Here is a 13554-nt window from a genome sequence, read left to right on the forward strand (position 1 = left end):
ATCACTCACTTGGAAGTCTCCTACAACCCAAAATTACAAAGAGACATTAATACCTATCCACAATAAATTTCAAGCAATATATAAATTCTTTAAATCACTTTCAAACCTTCTAAAACATGCTAAAAATTAATTTAAACCACCTACTTTTATTCCCAATTAATGGGTAATTAAAAATCCTTTCTAGAAACATAATTCTAGCCCCTACATAAAAATTCAAACATTATAAAAACTTTTAAACTTGCTGTAATTTAGATTAAACATTTATTTCAATAGTTTTAATCAACTACAACCAAAATCCATCAATAAACATTAATTTAGAAAACTAGGGTTTTCAATTTGGGGCGTTTTAATTCAAAAACTAAATCTGAAAATTATATACATATTAATCATAATTAAAAAATCTTAAAATCATCACACACACCTAAAATAAATAATTAAATCAAGGCTAGATTGGATTAACAACAAAAGAGAAGTTTAAAAAAAAAAAAAAAAAAAAAAAACTTGCGCACATAAGGGGAAAGAGGGGAGAGTGGTCGGTGCCACCTCCCTGCGGCTGATGCTGCTCTGTGCTGGTGGCAGTTGGCCACCGGTGGTGTGTGGCGTGCGTGCGTGTGTGAGGTGAGATGAGGGGAGAGGGAAAAATTAAGGGGAAAGAAAAATAAGAGGAGAGAGAAAGATATTTTATCTTTGGTATTCTCCACCTTGGGCAAAGTTTAATTTGCTCATATGATAGGTATTTATAACTTCTCTCAAAACCCTCCAACTTAAATTCTTTTTCTACCCTTAATGATTCCTACTCCTATGCAAAGTGGTCATTGACTTTCTTTAAAGTTCCGTTGACTTTAAAACTTCTTTTGTAAATTAAATATGCCCCAAAGTTTCTAAATAATAAAATAAAATATTTTCAAAATGATTAAATAAATAAAAATGGACTTTTAACTAAAATAAACTTTTGAAATTATTAAAATATCATAAATAAATTCATTTCGAATTATTTAAATACTTCATAAAATATGTTTTAAATTAATATACGTCTAAAAATACGGGGTATTACAACCATGGAACCACAACCCCAAAAAAAATACAAAACAAAAGAAAAAAATTAAAAACACAAAAAACATACCTTAATAGTCAAAATTGGCTTTGTTTTCATCTTGAATTTGGTTTAAAAAGGCCAAATTCGACCATGAAAATTCTACATCTAGAGTTTCATGGTCGAATTTAACCGTAACAACCATTAATTTGTTTAACATCATCCCTATCGCTAAATCGACCACCTACTACACTCGCCGTCAACACCACTAACTAGAAACCGGCGAGAAAGAGAAGAGAATAGAAGAGAAGACAAGAGGAAAAAGAAGAGAGAACAGAACAGAAGAGAGAAAGAGGAGATAAGGGAAGAGAAGAGGAGAGAGAAATAAAAAGAGAAGGAGAAGAGAAGCGGAAAGAGAGGAGAGAGAAGAGAAAAGGAAAGAGAAAGAGAAGGGAAGAGAAGAGGCGAAAAGATTGAAAGAGAAGGAGAAGATAAATGAAGTTGGGGCGGTTGGTTTAGGGTAAAAAAGAGTTTAGGGTTTGCTTTATTTTTTTTTATTTTGGATATAAATCTGTCGGAAAAACTAATATTTTCGATGGATTTAAATTCCGTCTGAAAATTCCGACGGATTTCAGAAGAAATTTTTGAATTTGTCGAAAATAACTGAAGGAGTATAAATCCGTTAGAAATTTCTGTTTTTCCGAAGGAATTATGTGTCCATCTGAAATTTTGGATTTCGCGACCGAATTATGTGTCCATCGAAAATCTGTTTTTTTTCTTGTAGTGAAATGCCAACACACTAATAGAGTAGGTAAACACTTATATCATGTCATCACTTCTTAAATAACTTACTTTTTCCATGCAAGATTTGAATTTCATACTGAAACAAAAAGAACATCAAACTATAACTTTATAATTATATATATGTTTGTATTTTAATTGAAATATAGAAGTCTCTATAGAAATGTAAGTCAATAGTCAAACCATAAATATATAATAATGAAGTTTGTAAATAAATTAATGATTTTGCATTAAAAAAAAAAAAAAAGTAGATTTTAGGAGGGAAAATTCCCTCTAAAAAGGACTTCACTTTAGTATATGTACTAGTATAATGATATGTTACACTAAAACAACTAAAAGAAAACAAGAATATGACCTATTTATCACAAACTTTCATCAACATAAAGCAGAAATTATATATACAAATTTGCTATACAGATAAATGAAACCAATGCAAGCTTAAAAAAAACTAAGAATATGGAGCAAAAAAGATGAACACAATTGATATAACTCATTGAAGTAACATAATGGTGCAAGGTGGAGTTGGATCTTGGTAATCCATAATCATCATTGCAATGGGCTTGCAAACATAGCATCCACCTAGATACGAATACAGGTACGGACACAGACACGTGCACTTCTTCGTCCTTCTTCTCGTCTTTCTTTTCATCCTTCTTTTCATCGGGCTTCGGAGGAGGTTTAACAGTTACAAGGTAGGCTGATTTGCCTGCTTTCCTTATGCTTTTGATTATAGCAAATGGGTCTGCAACTCCTATCACTGTTATCGTTCCTTTATCTGTATCAGCTTCAATCTTATTCACACCTAACAACATAATCATGTATTAGAAAAACAAAGTTAAAACAAAGTTACACCATCACTCTTTGATTAAACAATAATTAATATCAACTTGACTCGATATGGCTATCAAGCAAGATCATGCTCTCTTTAACTTATTTTTGCTGAACTAAAATTATTTTTACTGAACTGAAATTATTATTACTGATTTTTCTATTATGTTTCTTCTGTAAAGTTACTAATTTTTACTGAACTTAACTTTTTTCACAACTATAAAAAAAAATACCTCCATTTTTATTTAGTTGACACCTTTCTCTTTTCACGCTTGCCAACATACTATTTTAACGATTGATATCTCTAATTCTCGACATTATAAAATTATAAAAAGTGGATATTAATAAAATATACATTGAGACGATTCAAATAAGATCTGACTTGACTATATTTTATCATAGCTATAAATCACAAAAGCTAGTCAAAGTGTACATAGTTTGTGAATAGTGTAAAAGTCAAATGGTGTCAACTAAAAAAATGGAGGTAGTATGCCTTAGAGACCTGTTAAAATAGGCCTAAGAGACCTCTTCTTAGGAGGTTTCTAGCTTCACAAGTCTCTTTGATTAAGAGACCTCGTCAATAGAAAAGATACCTTTGGTATTAATAAGAGACCTAAGAAGTGAGACAACATGTCTCTTTCCACGTGATTATATTAGAACTTTAAGAAGGCAAAGAGACTCGTTATCATGGCCAACAGGTCTCATACTCGTCATTTAAGAGACTTGTTAATAATGATAACAGGTCTCTTTGTTTTGTTTTTTTTTTTTTTTTTTTTTTTTTTTTTTTTTTTGTAAATTTTTCTAATGCACGGTTGCAAAGAAGAAATATGTTATTTATGATAACAGGTCTCTTATTTCTCTCTCTCTCTCTCCTGCCAAATCCAATCTATTTGTATTTGTACATGTACGACATACCTGTTGTATTTGTTATGGCACCTGTTGGATATTTGTCCCTATATTTTTCACATGCTATATGCACATCATATCACTAAACTTAATTTATTTTTACTTAAAATTAATTTTGTAAGGTGAACCTGGCATAAGTCAAGTCAACAAGTGATTTTCAACCTTAGATTAAGAGTGATGATCATCCCTTATGTATCCTCTTACTTTTAATGTGTCTAATCCACTAATTCGAACTTGATTACCCATCTAGCCAGAACCACCTAGTTGAATCATGATCTTCTACTAATTATATGGAAGGAAAAAACAACCTACCCCTTTTCTATCCGTCTCCCTTTGACCATTTTTCTCCTTCCCACATCCACTTTCAATCTTAAAGATTGTTGACCAAGCGCGCTATTTACCTTTTACTAAATTTTTCTTGTTTTGTTGTAAAAAAACCTTTTTCTTGTTTATTGATTTTTTTTAGAAGAAACTTTAAAGATTATAATATCGAACTACATATATCTATCATAGTTTGCATAATTAAAAAGAAACTTGCATCATTAAAGAAAAAGATGAACTACTTGTCAAAAAAAAAAAAGAAAAAGAAAAAGATGAACTAATAATTAACTAAGGAAAGTTTTGTTACCTTCTATTTTGGACACAATAGAGAAGAGCTCTTGCTTGCACTTGTCACAAGAAACATCTACCTTCAAAACCTTTTCATGCACCATTTTTAAGGATCTTTTTTCCTCTCAACTTTCTCCCAAACGATAATAAATCCAACAATTAAAAATCACAGTCTAACTTGTCATGATATTTAAAAGACAAACATAAAAGACCCAACAACCAACTAACAAAGCCTTATTTGTTTTAGTTTGGTAACATAAATTCTTACTTTAATTATTTGCATATCTTCTTCTTTTATAATTTTTCTCTTCAATTGGAGACCTCTTCCTGGAAAATCCTTAGATTTGGAAGTCTAATATATTTATTATTACTAATAATGTCCGCGCGAGCCATGATCAGATTTTAAGTTAATACAAAAAAGTAATTAAAATATAGAAGCCTCTAATTAATTAATTTAATGTGTGTAGAAAAATATGCATAACAATAAATAATTAGATAATAATGCCCCTAGGAAAATAAATAATTATGTAAAAATAAATATTAAAAGGGGAAATTCCCAGGTCCAGCTTTAGTACAGAGTAATAGATACTTCTTTGCTCCACAAATATTACAACAAGGATAAAATTACGCATATTAAATCACATTTTTTATGCTAAATATCTATAATTATATAAGAGTAAAAATTATAAGAAGTTGATATTGTCGAAAGTATTTTACGAGACGAATCTAACAAGACCCCACATGACTATATTTTACTTTACGTATAAATCATAATATGTGGTTAAACAAGCGTGATGAATAGTGTAAAAATCTAATTGTTGCAATATTACTAGAACGGAGGAAGTATAAATTTGCAAAATTAGACATATTTAATTTAACAAATTACAATTTAAAGTTATTACATGCAGCGTGCACTTACAGCCTTACAAGTAAGTGTAATCAATGGTATTTTCTCAACCAATTTGTTAAGAAATAGACAAGGATCGATTGATTTAGGTTATGTATAATATCCCTTATGATTGCTTAAAAAAACATATACTACTCATACCAATAAGATGCATCTTCCTTTTAAGGAGCTCATATGCTAAGATACTCCATAGTTAAGCGTGCTAGGATGGGAGTAGTCTTGGGATAGGTGCCTCCTGGGAATTTTTCTCGGGGTGCGCATAAGTGAGGACAAAATGCGTCAAAAAGACTCGTGTCGGTCTGTGGGGACAGTTGTTGGCCCTTGCTGTGCATTTTGTGACTATAGGCCCTTCCCTAGTTTGTTTGAGTTCGGGGTGCTACAAATGGTATTAGAGCAACCCCACGACCGCGTGTTGATTGTGGATAATCAATCCTCTATTGTCTAGTGGAGGAGAATTCTGGGGCCATATGGCCGTGTCCAGACTGGTTGTAATACGTTGGCTACCCAGTTGCCATTAGGCGTAATATTGGAGTTCCTAGCTTTCCAGGCACAATTAAGGCATTGTCGTTCTCAAGTGGGGGTGTATATAATATCCCTCATGATTAATTTAAAAACAATTTAATATACTACTCATATCAATAAGATGTATCTTCCTTTTAGGGAGCTCATATGCTAAGATACTCCACAGTTAAGCGTGCTTGGATGGGAGTAGTCTTGGGATCGGTGACCTCCTAGAAATTTTCCTCGGGATGCGTATGAGTACGGACAAAAATGCACCAGAAGGACTCGTGCTGTTCTATGGGGACAATTGTTGTCCCTTGATGCACATTTCGTGACAATAGGCCTTTCCCTAATTTGTTTGGGGTTAGGGTGTTACATTATGTGTTTGATAAGCATGGAACATAGACAATAATATATATAACGTAAATTTGAATAATATAGTGGAAAATAGATGAGATGAACACACATATATACGTGGATTAAGAGATATGTGTGTTTGAAGTTGGCCCTTCACTGTTGCACTAAATTTCAAATCACAATTAATAAATCTCCACCTTGACTTGAAATCGTTCAACTCACAAAAAAGAGAAAAAAAATGAAAGCATTTATTATATCCATACCATAATGAATTGGAAAGGAATGGTGTCCTTCCAACAAGTGTATTATTCCGATAGTGGGTTCAGAATTATTAGAAAGCTAATTCTTCAGTAAGGTCAAGTGATCGGAATGCCTAGGTGGAGGCCGCTTCCGATCAGTAATATTAACGTACAATTAATATTGCAGCTTAATCTTGACTGAAGCCTTTGGGTCGAACCCAATCAAACAACCGATCCGAGATGACGAATCAATCCGAAGGATTAGATGAGTCGTCAGAGTTTTACGACAAAGACGCCGGATATCGAGCCTAGAGCGTCGAGACCGAGCGTCGTAAGTGGAGTCGAACTTAGATTTCGACAAGAAAAGAAATCAATCAAGTTACAAGTTCGAGATAAGCCGTAGACTCACATTTGGCTTAGCCATGCGAGGGTTAGGCTATCTCGAGCTAGCATACACATTACAATGATAGGCGCATTAGGGCAAGCATGCTAGCTAGCCATCGCAAGCATCGCAACCTTGCGTGCGTGCTAGCATGACAAACGCCCAGCCATCGCAAGCCTAACATGCATCGCAAGGCTAGGCCTTACTAGCATGCTAGGTGCTGGCACATGGCTAGCCCAGCAATCATCGCAAGGCTAGGCCTTGCTAGCACGCTAGGCGCTGGCGCACAACAAGGCCCAACACCCCTCGCAAGCATCGCAGCCATGCGTGCTTGCTAGCGTGCTGGCGCTTAGCCATCGCAGCCTCGCACCATGCGTGCTACCAATGCTAGGCATTGTTGCGCACCATGCGTGCTAGCAGTGCTAGGCATAGCTGTGGGCATGTGCGAGTGCTTCGCATTGCATCGCACAGCGCCACGCACCAGCCAAGGTAGGCTACCAGCCAGCCAGCCACTTGGCATGGGTGGTCCGGTTTTGGCTAGTGGGGACCAAGGCATATTAGATGCCTTGGGGAGCAAGGTGGTTGGCCCCCCCTTTGGTGGTCCTCACCTTCTCCCTCCCCTCCCCTTGCCACTTGTAACTTAATGATTGAATGCAATTTTGTTTTTGTTTTAATTAAAATAAAAATGGGAAAATTGCAAATCTCCCACAATGATTGAGAATGGGAGTTTAAGGTGCATTTCCCTATAAATGCCAAGTTTTTGAGATTTGGGAAGAACACTTGAGTGGAACGAAAAAGGCATCTCCTTAGAAAAGTGAGAAAACCTTAAGTTCGTAAAACTCTAGTTTTTATTGGTCAGGTCCCGACTAACTTTTGGGACTTAGACCGTTCGTGTCGGGTTCGTGGATACGAGCCGTCGGAGACCTTCGCATTTGCGGGGTTCGGTTTTTGAAGTAAGAGCTCAGGATTTGAGCTCAGCACGCGCCAAGTGTAAGAATGTCTTTTCTTTCTCTTTTTAATTTGTTGTTTAATTTGTGATTACATGCTTAGTTGCCTTAATTAGTGGGCGGGTCTTGGGCGGGTTTCCCTTCCGCGTAGAGTTGGACTCTACGAAACCCAACAGCGGTATCGGAGCCGCGCTCACTTTAATTTTTGTAACTAATAATTAATTAAGGTGATTTAAAATAGATTTAAATTTCTAATTGTGCTTTCTAATTAGATTAGAAGCTCGTTTTAATTAGTTTTAGTCTCATATTTTTTCTAATTTTGGCTTACGAACCCAGATTTCGACTCAAAAATAGTGATTTTTGGGTGGAATCGATGTTCAAAATCGTTTCTGTTCCTTTAGGGCCCTTTAGGGTTGTCCAAAAGCCAAAATCCACCTAGAAACATGTTTTTCGAGGGGTTTTTTGTTTTTTAACGAAAGTTTTTAAATCTTTAACCTTGATTAATTATTGCATGTTGAAGGTAGATTAAATGTATGGTTGCATCCCTAATCTACTGTAATTATAAACCTCATTAAGCATGTTTATGAAGTCATACTTGGTGCCTAATTTGGCATGTTCATTTTTCACATAAGCTTGAATTTTTCACATTGTTGCAAATAAATTGCTCCAAGTGTGAATGTTTATGGTGAACTTGTAATTTAAGAAGCCCCAAATATTTCAAAGATCTAATCTTTAATTGTTTATTTGGTTGAAACTTTATTGCTAAATTCCATGTTGAACTAATTTTGGATTTAATCATTTTGTGTTGATTAAAGTCCTTGAAGTTCAAAACTTGTGATTGATTTTGATTAATCTTCATATTGGAAGATCTAATTTTTCATTCGTACACAAGTTAAAGTTGAAAATTTTTCATTGGATGAATTGGTTTATTTTTCCAACCCCATTATTTTGTCAAAATCTCATTATTAATTTACATTTGATTAAATTAATTATGAGAGTAGCCCTTTAATTTTGAAGCATCAAGCTAGACCTAAATTGATTTACAGAATGGTTCTTGAATAATTTAGGCTTGTGCACTATTTAAGTTGGACTTGTTTTTATTTCTTTTATGCCCTAAATTGATTCTAAAATAAATTTAGAATTAATTTTAAGTCGCGCGTATAACGGTATTAAAATCCCGAGAAAGGCACGCAAATCAAGCTAAAATCACCCAAACGTCACTAAGGCTAGCCGGGCTGCTCACGCACCCCACATGTGGTTGCCTTGGTGCGCATGGTGGTGCTCCCACCTCGAAGCGTTGCGACTGTGTGACAGGGCTAGGAGTGCGTAAGGGTGTTGCTTGCTCGCAATGCTGTTGGGTAGCAAGGCAGTGAGCCCCTAGCAGGCCTAGCCACACCTGCCAGCACGCATGCTAGCACGCGCAGCGCATACGCAGCATGGTGTGATGCATGCTAGTGCTAGCAGGCGCAGCAATGCCGTGCTAGGCATGATGCCTGCGCCCAAGCAGCCCCAGCCGTAGCCTTGGTGCCTAGCAAGCCTAACCCCATGGCTAGGATGCTAGGCACTCGGTTTTGAGTTGGATCATTTTTCGATGCGTGGGCTATGTGTTTTGCAATATTTTGCTGTTTTTAATTTTATTTAATTATTTTAACGAGGCTAGGCCTTGGTTTTTTCGGCTCATGCAAAATTTTAATTTTGACAAAATTTGGGTTAACCGGCTTAATTAATTAGATTAATTAAGTTGGATGCGGAATTTAGTGGTAGCTTCGTTAATTGCATGAACTAATTGCGTCTTAATCACATAAAATGTTAAACAACTTTGACTAGTTTTAATTAGGCGCGTTAATTTGATTAACCACCTAAATAGTTACTAGTTCGCGCGCGTTATGCATTGTTACTTGTTTTTCGTTGTACAATGCATGGGCCATTCACATATAGTGAATGGATGAATGGAAGATATATTGTTTTCACAGGTTTCGTGAAAATGACAACTAGTGGAGCCCGATTAGGATAGTAAATACGGACTGCGATCCGTTATGTATTTTTGTAAATCTAAATACGGTCTGCGTACCGTTGCGTATTTTTGTACCTTAATATTTAGATTAATCCTAGTCGTAGTAGCTAGAAATTTTATTTTGGCGTAAATGTCTCAAGACGGAGTTTCTATGAAGACAAGCCAAGATGAAGACTCTTGAAGATTTGAAGATTTCAAGGGGTCATGCTAGTTGCCAAATGTATTTATTTCATGTTTTCTATATATAATTGTTTCATATATATGCAAATGATATGTTAGATGCATGTTTAGGATTTCAAATGTTGCGATGATTAATTAAGTTCACTTAAATCAACCAACATAGAAACCCTAGGTCCCTAAAATATTGAGCTAAAATATGCCATTTCAAGAACAACACTTACTGAACTAATGCGCGTATGTGATGGGCTATGCCAAAGCGAGGCATCACTACTTCCCTAGGAACGTAAGGTATACTAGGTATACAAGTTGTCTTGGTTAAGCTCAACGATATTGTAAGGAATCCTTATATGACATGGCAATGGAGATAAAATGTCAAGGAAGCATTAGATGCGACGTTTTATCGAACCAAGAATAGCTTGGAGCTATTAGTAAATGGATTGCTTACCCTAAAATATTAAGTGTTAAGACAAGCCAGCATGCTTAATCACTTTTTGATTTTTGGGATCTTGGAATCATTTTATTCTCGCCTAAAAGGGACTAATGTTAATGTGTGGATAAAATGCTCAATAAGATTGAATATTTGCATGAATGCTTTAAATTTCAAACTTATTGGTTTATGAATGGTTTTTTCATTTCAAATTCTTTCAATTGTAGAAACATGTCTGCAAGTAACTCAAACAACCAGTTTTCATTACGCTCAATTATCGACAAGGAGAAGTTGAGTGGGCCAAATTTTCTTGATTGGCAAAGGAATTTGCGTATTGTTCTCATGCAAGAGCAAAGAGAATACGTCCTTGATGAGGAAATGCCCGACACTCCCAATGAGGAGGTCACCCAGACTGCCCTTAACCGATGGCAAAGTGCCAATCGCGATGTCAAGTGCATCATGTTGGCCACAATGTCCCCGGACCTTCAAAAGACTTTCTTTGAAAAGGAGACGACTTTGGAGATCATTTCTGAACTTCAGAATATGTTTCAAGAGTAGGCCCGAACTGAAAGGTTCGAAACCCACAGGCGGATCCTTGAGAGCAAGCTCAAGAAAGGAGAGCCAGTCAGCCCACATGTTCTTAAAATGATTGGATTATTTGAGAACATGGAAAGGCTCGATGCTGGGTATTCGACCGAGATGGCAATTGACATCATTCTCCACTCGCTGCATAAAGGCTATATACGACCAGTTCAAGATGAACTATAATATGCACAGCATGGAGAAAACTCTCACCGAGCTTCATGGTATGTTGAAGTAAACCGAGCAAACCCTCAAGGATGAGGGAAAGCATGACATGCTCATGGTGAGAAAGGGCAAGCCGTTTAAGCGCTCGAGCAAGAAGAGAAGCTTTAAAGGGAAAAAGAAGAAGAATTTTCCGCCTAGGTCAAGTGCTGCTAAGAGTGGCAAGGACAGGAAGGTAGCCCCTTCTAAATCCGATTCCGAATGTTTCTATTGCAAGAAGAAGGGACATTGAAAGCGGGATTCCCTTAAATTCAAGGAAGATAAGAAGAACGACACCGTTGCTTCTTCATCAGGTATTTTTGTTATAGATTTAAAATTCGCTAGCAAAACATCATGGGTGTTAGATACCGGATGTGGCTCACATCTTTGTTCCAATGCTCAGGGACTAAGGATAAATAGGAGGCTAGAGAAGGGAGAGGTCGAGCTTCGGGTCGGCAATGGAGCAAGGATGTCTGCCGTATCCGTCGGAACTCTCAGTTTGTCTTTGCCCTCTGGGCTTGTTTTAGAACTTGACAATTGTTATCATGTTCCAAGAGTTACCAAAATAATTATTTCAATTTCGGCGTTGGACGCCAAAGGTTTTGAATTTCGAATCAAGAACAATAGTTGTTCATTATATTTCGATAATGTTTTATATGTTAAGGCATATTCAGAAAATGGTCTTCCGTGCTTTCTCTAGACAAACAAGTTTATAACATTGATGATACCGCCTAAAGGGCTAAGACCATTGAGTCGAATCAAACCTACTTGTGGCATTGTCGTCTTGGCCACATTAACGTCAAACACATCAAGAAGCTTCTTCAAGAAGGTGTTCTTGACTCATTCGACTTGGAGTCGTTTGAAAATTGCGAAGGATGTCTATTAGGCAAGATGATAAAGCAGCCATTCTCCAAGCTGGGAGAAAAGGCAAGTGACTTATTGGGTCTAATACATACGGATGTATGTGGACCAATGAGTACACCCGCATGACAAGGTTATCGATATTTCATTACCCTCACCGACGACTATAGTAGATATGGTTATGTCTATCTTATGTCGCACAAATCTGAATCTTTTGAGAAATTCAAAGAATTTCAGAGTGAGGTTGAAAATCAGCTTGGCAAGAAAATAAAAGCACTTCGATCGGATCGAGGTGGCGAATATTTGAGCCATGAATTCGACGATCACTTGAAAGAAAATGGTATTCTTTCCGAGTTGACACCTCCCGGAACTCCACACTGGAATGGAGTATCCGAACGGAGGAATCGAACCTTGTTAGACATGGTTCGATCAATGATGGGTCTTCGTGAACTTCCTATCTCTTTCTGGGAATACGCACTTTTAACTGCGGCACTAACTCTGAACCGTGCTCCGTCAAAAGCTGTCGAAAAGACTCTATATGAATTATGGACGAAGAAACCTCCAAGGTTGTCTTTTCTTAAGATTTGGGGTTGCGAAGTATATGTCAAGAAATTAATTTCTGACAAACTTCACTCAAAATCAGACAAGTTTTTCTTTGTGGGCTACCTAAAAGAAACCAAAGGGTATTACTTCTACAATAAATCCGAGAACAAAGTGTTTGTTGCTCGAGATGGTGTCTTTTTGGAGAAGGAACATCTTTCCAAAATAACAAGTGGGAGAAAAATCGACCTCGACGAAGTTCGAGAGGTAGAGCAACAAAGTCAACATGACAAAATTGACAATCAAAGTGCTTTAGAAGCAGCTGTTGACATTTGTCATGGTCAAACCGACAATGTAAATGCTCAACCTATTACCCTGCGTAGGTCGCAACGGCCAAGATCTCAACAGACAGATACCGAAGATCAAGACATCCTAGTTATGGATGGAGATGAGCCAGCAACATATAAACAAGCTATGATGAGCCCCGACTCTGCTAAATGGCAAAGCATGAAATCGAGATGGACTCCATGTCTGAAAATCAAGTTTGGGACTTGGTTAATTTGCTCAAAGGTTACACACCTATCAGTTGCAAATGGATTTTCAAATTGAAAGCAGACAAAGATGGAAATGTATCCATATACAAAGCTAGACTGGTGGCAAAAGGTTACAGGAAAATTCACGGAGTTGATTATGATGAAACCTTTTCGCCAGTTGCAATGCTTAAGTCCGTCCGGATCATCTTAGCGATTGCTGCATATTACGACTATGAAATATGACAAATGGATGTCAAAACCGCCTTCCTCAATGGGATTTTGGAAGAAACTGTGTACATGACATAGCCGGAAGGTTTTGTTGATCCAAGAAATGCCGGGAAAGTATGTAAGCTTAAAAAGTCCATTTATGGACTAAAGCAGGCAAGCAGAAGTTGGAATCTGTGATTCGATGAAGCTATTAGTAAGTTTGGTTTCATCAAGAATCCAGATGAGTCTTGTGTCTACAAGAAGGTCACTAGAAGTGACATCACATTCCTAGTCTTATATGTTGATGACATATTACTCATTAGAAGCAGCATTAAACTATTAGATTTCGTAAAGGGATGGTTGGGAAAGTGCTTTTCAATGAAGGACTTGGGAGAGGCACAGTACATATTGGGCATCAAGATCTATAGGGATAGATTTAAGAGGATGATGGGATTGAGCTAAAGTACTTATATAGATAAGGTACTGGCACGATTCAACA

The 13554-nt window shown here is 36.6% G+C and overlaps 1 pseudogene; it reads right to left on the bottom strand.

Moving 5' to 3' along the window:
• Nucleotides 1-2027: 2027 nt before the first annotated feature.
• On the bottom strand, nt 2028-4538 carry LOC110728782 (annotated as a pseudogene).
• Between the last annotated feature and the right edge of the window lie 9016 nt (nt 4539-13554).

The sequence above is a fragment of the Chenopodium quinoa genome, unplaced genomic scaffold (assembly GCF_001683475.1).
Source record: "Chenopodium quinoa cultivar QQ74 unplaced genomic scaffold, ASM168347v1, whole genome shotgun sequence".
Classification (NCBI taxonomy): Eukaryota; Viridiplantae; Streptophyta; class Magnoliopsida; order Caryophyllales; family Amaranthaceae; genus Chenopodium; species Chenopodium quinoa.